Raw genomic sequence first — 7,342 nt, forward strand, 5'->3', positions numbered from 1 at the left:
CGTCCCGTCCCCCTCAGTTTGCCTGCTCTCAGCCCAGGGAATCAACACAAATGATTGGTCTTGTCTCGCAACCAAACCTCCCTGAACCCCACATGAACGCACACAATCACAGGGGTACGACTCTTCCAGACCTTAAAAAAGTTCCCGGCCGCTTCATTCTTCCGTCCAGAGAACGCAGCCAGCCATTTCTTCCCCCCCCCGACTTTTCACAGCGCACCTGATTGCCGCAGCATGTCAGCGAACTTTGATCCCGTTTTCCCTTTGGCTCCCTCGCCAATCAGCGGAATTCTGCAATGTGCGGATCTCGCCACTACCGCTATTGTAGGCAAGAGAAACTGGGAGCGAGCCAGAGAGAGGAGAAAGAGAGAGAGAGAAAGAGAGAGAGAGAGAGAGAGACAGAGAGAGAGATAGAGAAAAAAAGGTGAAAAGGATAACGAACAAATCCACGTTGATCAAAATGTATAAAGCCAATGACGCCCCGGCCGCAGACAGCAGCGCACAACACCGGTCTTTGCTTTTACAGGAATTGTGTTAAAGTTTCCTGCGTCGTCCTGTGTTCATTCAGCGAGCTACGCAGAGCAACCCCGGCGAGGTCCTGGACACTAACGCCACATCCTTCAGTAATCAAATGAATGCAACCCAGAAGCCATCTTCAGCTCTCATAATCTTAACCTACGCATTTGAAAAAGACAAAAAAAGGGGAACAAAACTTGTCATTAGTGCCTAGGCTGCCTACACTCTCTCTCACACACACACGCATACCCCTGGAATGGCCCCTACCTCTCTCCACCACTCGCCTTCCAGCCCACTACCCACCCACCCAACCACCAACTCTTAGCTATTTTCATTGTCAGTGCAACAATATCTCTGAACACAGCAGTGGCCAGTAATCCAATAAGACCATTGATTAGGCCACAATGATTCAATTCAAACCGGTGGCCTAGTGCAAGGAACATTCTCTGGCCCTTCTTGTCACCTTAGCTGGCCAGAAGCCCTCTTCAAGCTGCCCCCCTCCCTGAGTGCCATTCATGTCTTTATGGGAAACAGAGAGGGAAAGGAGTGAAAGATGGCAATTATCTAATTGGACTATTAACAAACAATTCTGCGAGTGTGGCTGCCCGGCAGCAGTCTCGGGGTGGGTTTAAGGGCCGCATGTTGGACTAACTTTATTCACTGAGTGTTTGGGGAGCTGCTGCTTGGAGTGGGGCAGGATCTATTGTTTGAGAAAGGTAAAAAGGAGGCTAAAAAGGGAGCGACTAAAGGGGACCTGGGCTTCTCAAGCTGTGGTGCAGAGCCCCAGCCTGGGAAATAGATTGAGGACGCAGCGTCTTGGCCTCTCAGCTACACACAATAGCCGAGGAGAAGGAAAGGCTGATGTGTTCAGCTTCTATGTCACAAAAAAAAATATCACACGCTCAGTGAAGCATTGTGGAAAACATACTGCATATAAACTGTATATCAACATTTACTTTACACACAGCGTTCAAAGTAATGTACGTAGATTCCAATGGTACCAACACTATGCTTCAAATAATATCACAATTATTTATAGGATGTGAAGTAGTTGATCAAATTTTGATCACAGTAGCCTCTTAAATTGGTAGCTCCCAGCCTGGGGGTCGGTGCCCCCACTAGGGGATCCAAAATAAATCTCAAGGGGTCTAAAACTAAAAGGATAGGATTTGTGCCCTGTTTCCTCTTATCTTTTCTATTTTTGTGAATTATTGGATCATTTGAATTTCAATAAAACAACTACATTTCTCTTCCAGGCTTCACTAACATGATACACGCAGTGAAGAAAAAGCTTTTCTCTGTGTTCACTAGACAACACCAGCTTTCTGCAGCAGACGCATCGGATCAGCTAACAGATGATGATCATTTTGTTTTGCTTTAGTCAGACGTAGGTAGCAGACAAGACAGACTGAGAAATTGAGAATATACAGGGAGGTGTTAGGCAACAGCAGAGAAACACACATATCCAGAGTAAACCTACCAGTTTATCACCGTGAATTGAAACACAACCGAGTTACAGCGTCGTCGTTGTTGTTAGTCTCACCGTTGTGTGTCAAATATAGCTAATGTAGCTTAGCTGCTAACAATAGCTACTCGGAGTTAATATGGGAATGTTTATTGTTTTGACTTCTTACTAGATTTATAGTTTATGTATCATTAAAATGATCATGTGGAAAATGAAGTTTCACAAGACTATGTAGATTTGAGATGAGTTAGATTAGTAGAACAGTTCGTTATGAGTCTACTGTTAGGCTACATTGATGGAAATGATCGATCACCGGGTTTATCAAGTGGGAATTTATCAAGGATGAAGTTATTTGACGGTTTGATTTAAGAATGTGGCCTCTGCATGAGCACTTACAATTTTAGAAAACCTTTATTATTGAATCTATGGCTACAGTGATCAGTCATTTTTAAGACTTCCATTAGTTAACATTCTGCAGGAGCTCTCATATATACAAAGGGAGTGCCTTTGTGCATAATCTGTAAATCTGTGGTATTGCAGTATTTCAGTTTCAAATTTCAAGGGGTTCATTTTCCAAACTTGACAGAGTGGCTGCATAGAATGAAGGACAGGATAGAATAATATACCTCTGAATGGTGGAGATATGAATGTGAAGATGATTATACTTGATATGTTTATGATTACTATATAAAACCACTTGGAATCATTATTTAAATATAGATACAGTATATACTGTTAGTTTTGTCAAAGGTTTATAGAGAATTGTAAGAATGTGATTATCTCATAATGGTAACATACCGGGGATAATGTATCATAACTTAAATGATATGTTTTAAAATAATACTCATACTCTCAAACATCTGAAAACAGAAGTTTGAACAAAATGTTTGGACTAAAAGCAACTCTTTAGAAGTTTCAATTCCTTATTATTCACAGTACCCTGTGTCATTATTTCAATTCCTACCAAAGCAAAATAAATGTGTATCTTCTGCAAATAAAATCAATTTTGATGACTTGTAACCTTTACAATTACCAATAATATACAAAATAAATAATAATGGGCCTAACACTGAGCATTGGGGAACCCCACCGGTGACTTTTAATGATTTTGAATTAATATTATTTATCTTAACATATTTATATCTGCTTTCTAGGTAGTTATTTAACCTGGAGTGTGTAACCTCTCTAAAGCAAAAGAAATAGCCCTAATATATATTCATAGTTTTCGGTTGGAGTAGATATTTCCTCCACTAATTCTATCAGTGTCATAAAGTAGTCTTGTATTTTCTTTAATTACATTACATTACATAGTCAATGATTTTTTTTTTAAAATTATACAGGAACCCCATGATCAGATCAGATATATAATTTCTTCTCAAACTAAAAAACCTCCATTTTAATGTAATAAACTTGATGTAATATACAAAATAATACTGTATTATTAAACATCAGTGTTCATCTGAACCTTAGCCTTGATAAATATGGCTGATGTGGTGATATAGCCTTGTCTTTCATCTAATCCAATTTAACACAAGGTTGCATTCAACTGGCTTCCAATGGCTTTCTTTTTGGCTTTCTCAGTCAAATCACAGTGAATCCACAGGGCTTGAATATATATATATATATATATATATATATATATGTGTATATTCCTTCATGTGTATTTATACTTGAAGCAGCCATCTTTGGAGGCAAGTGTCCTCCCACATACACACAAACAACAGCTCTGCAATGGTCAAATGATCACCACAGGCCAGCTGTGAATCACCAGCATTATCATCACTATTACAGTCATCATTTGAACACAACACAGGCTTTAGTGACATTCTTTGATATGCTGAACAATATTCTGCGCTGTAATGTTACCATGCTGCGGACCAGTTTTCATTTATTTCAAAACCGGAAATTAAGAGTTGTTCTCCAAATACATTTATTTCTCTGGTTAGGAATAAATATGTCCTGTGAAATCAAATCAAACCTAAACTGTTCAAACTGGCCTGACAGAATGAGGGGTTAGAATTTCAAGTCATTTCTAGGGAGGAAAATGGCTACTTTTGTTACAGGACATGCTGAGATGCCTGCATGTTTATTTATAATGACCTCTCTTTTGCAGTAGCATACTGTGACTGTAGCACACATAAATAGTCGGTTAACACAGCGCAAAGCAAACTGAAGAAACGACTATGTGCCTAACGCACTAATAAAGCCCTCTGTAATTGCTATAAGTTGTCTCTTTGTGGTCCTGTTATTAGGACCCAGGGCTACTTGGCATTTTGTGGCAAAGCCTTTTAGGTTCTCTAATACAAGGTAGGTTGCTGTGGAGAGCCCAGGCCTTGGAGAGCCTTGATGTCTGAGCGACAACATGGTAACTCAAGATGAATGGTTACATTCAAAGCCCTGCTTTACGTTTACAAATGTGGTGATTATGTTCCACAGTAAGAGAGCAAGCTGTTCTTGAACCCTCGGAATAAAAAAAAGCTTATTTCCATCTATGGCACAGGGCTACATTGACAGCTGAGCTCAAAAAATGTCGAGCACTGATGGTTTTTATTGCAAGCGTAGAATATTTCTTTATTCCCCCCTTTGGTTGAAAATCTTTGGTGCCTAATAAATATCGAGTGCTTGTAGTTACTGAAGGTGCTGTGAAAACAAACTTTCCCACCAATTAAGCTTCATTGAAGTTTACACATTATTATGTGGTGGCTTTAACTCTGAGCAGTTTTGACAACTGAGCTAATAATTGGGATTAATTGTTGTGTGTGTTGGTTTCTGGTGTAGGAACCCTATGTTCTCAGGCCAGTGACAACTCTATTGTTAATAGGTAGTGAGAGCTTCCAGATCATCTGTTCAGCTAATGTGCGATAAGGCAAAGGCTTATAGGCTGTATCAGTGCTGTGGTGACTGGACCAGAGCTTGCACATGTATTAATATCCATGTTGGAGGGAAACCTAAACAAATCCAATGAAAAGTCTCAAACCAACAACAAATTGATCTACTAAAAATATTGTGTGTGTATTAAAGCCTGTTATATCTTATTTCTCTGTGCCATACAGCTCCATTGTTGCCAAGAAACTATAAAAAACATGAGTGAGCCAAACCATTGCACTATGTCATGTTCCTTCATTACCAAGAAATCAAAATGCCAGAAATACACACTATAGTACCAAATGTGGATCCATCCGCCATTGAAAATAGTCCCAAACAAATACACTATTATTTCCTGTTTGAGTCACATTTGCTAAAAAACTACAGTGAAACTTCCAGCTGAGGAAATGACAGAGCCCTTTTGTAGCCTACTGTGAGCTGTAGTAGTGCCTCATGATGGACTACAGCATGTTGCTTGTCTTGTTTGATTGTCTCTTCTTTCTTTTTTTTTTTAAAACTCTGCCAGAGCAGTGCTTTATCATGATGTCAGTCAGTGTCATGATGTGACACAGCAATGAGTTGAAGACTTCCATATTTTCTTTGAGAGCTCTATTAGGTCAGTTTTTACTGCATGGGACATCTGTTCAAACAGTGAGTGATTTAAGAAAATGAAAACAAATGGACTCTCTGAGCAGTAAATTGTATAATCACAGTGGCTCCAGCCTTTATTTTTCTTCCTGGCTCTCAATGATATTAAAATAAACCATGATATTGTTCGGTGTTAGATGCTATTCACCATTTTGCAAAAATAATCCAAACTTTTGGTTTGCTCTGTGTGTGTTTTGGCAGTTTTATATAGTTTCCTAATTAGCCTGGCTTCTGGAAGCTTGGCTCAACCAGTTCTCTCTGCATGTTTTCCAGGTTTAAATCTGACATAAGCAAATCTTATAACATTATATTATGTGGAACAAAGACTAAGGTATAGCTCAGAGGTCGTTTGTATTTATGGCACATGCAATTTTGTCCTTTAAAATATCTCATGCTGTTGTACTAATCTGCTGTTGACAATACAATATTTTAAGTGTGACATACCAGACAGCCTAAAACCTGCAACAAAGCCTTCGCAGTAATTGATTTTTTTTTCTGTACATTCTCTGTGAGTAGTTTTAGATAACACTCTTTTGTCCCACAGACAGCGCCTTGCTGTAGTAATTGTCACAGGTGTAATTTGAGCAGTTCTTTGTATCTCTGCAACAGTTACGTCCCCATTGGCGGTCGTAGTGTGCATCGAGACTAAAACGTGCGGGGAACAATGGAAAGCAGCGTAAAAGCTTTGAAAATAAATCATGTTTTTTCTTCCCCTCTCTCACCACTCAGCCCACCATTTGCCAAATCACAGATGGATTTTTTTTTTTTCATCAGGTCAAATCTTTTGGGAGTGTTTGGAAACATGACAGGCTTGATTCTGAAGCTGTGCTGCTCTCTGTTTAACCTCATCTTAACTATATTTGGTGATAAAGAATTACAGCAGATTATTCCTGCTGGGAGCTGTAGTGATTAGAAGCAGCATACAGCTGTTGAGCAGTGTAACCTCTGAGAAACCTGCATGTTGGGAGTGAGGACCTATGTACTGGCATCGGGCCAGTCACTCCCGATCTCTTTCTTTCTTTCTCTGTCGTCATAACAAGTGAAGAAAAAATGGCACAATTCTACAAAGACACAGTATATGATTACTTATGATGAACTCAGAGAAAAAAACTGTTTCAAGTATGAATTAACAAGCATGAGAGTGGTGTTAGTGTGAGTCTGTGTATCAATACTTTCGGACTTTTCTGACTCTCTCTGTTCTGTCTGTAGCACTGAGGTCCAGGCCCATTGTTTCCTATTGAAGATTTAAATCTATAAAAACAGGACACAGATACATAGTTTCATTTTTTAAAGGCTCAGGGATTTTTTTATAACAACTGGTCACTGTAGTAACACACATTACTCTAACAGGAGAAAAATAGAGCATTTGATTGGGACTATTTTCAGCGGTGGATTAATCCACACAATAATAACATGTCCACCTTATGATGAAGCCAAATAATTCAACATTAACACACACACACACACACACACACACACACACACACACACACACACACACACACACACACACACACAAAAATTAGACCAAACTTAACTAATCAGATGTGGCAGTATTTTTTGCTAAAATGAATTGTTGTAACATTGTCATAGAGAATAGGGCTTTCACTACTAATAGACGTGGGGTCAGGACGGTTCAAAAGAACTGATTTTGTGAAGCAAATAATGTAACCTGAAACTATCAGCCACTAGTAGCTCTCAGTAACTGATTAGCTATTGTACAAATTAAATGTGCAAAAGGACCCAACAGTTGACTATATTACTCAAACACCTGTAGCATGTTGGCTAGCAGTTGCTAAATCAATACATTTAGATGTAGACTAAACAGGATTGATGACATCTATTAATATC

Source organism: Scomber scombrus, chromosome 12, assembly GCF_963691925.1.
Source record: "Scomber scombrus chromosome 12, fScoSco1.1, whole genome shotgun sequence".
Taxonomy (NCBI): domain Eukaryota; kingdom Metazoa; phylum Chordata; class Actinopteri; order Scombriformes; family Scombridae; genus Scomber; species Scomber scombrus.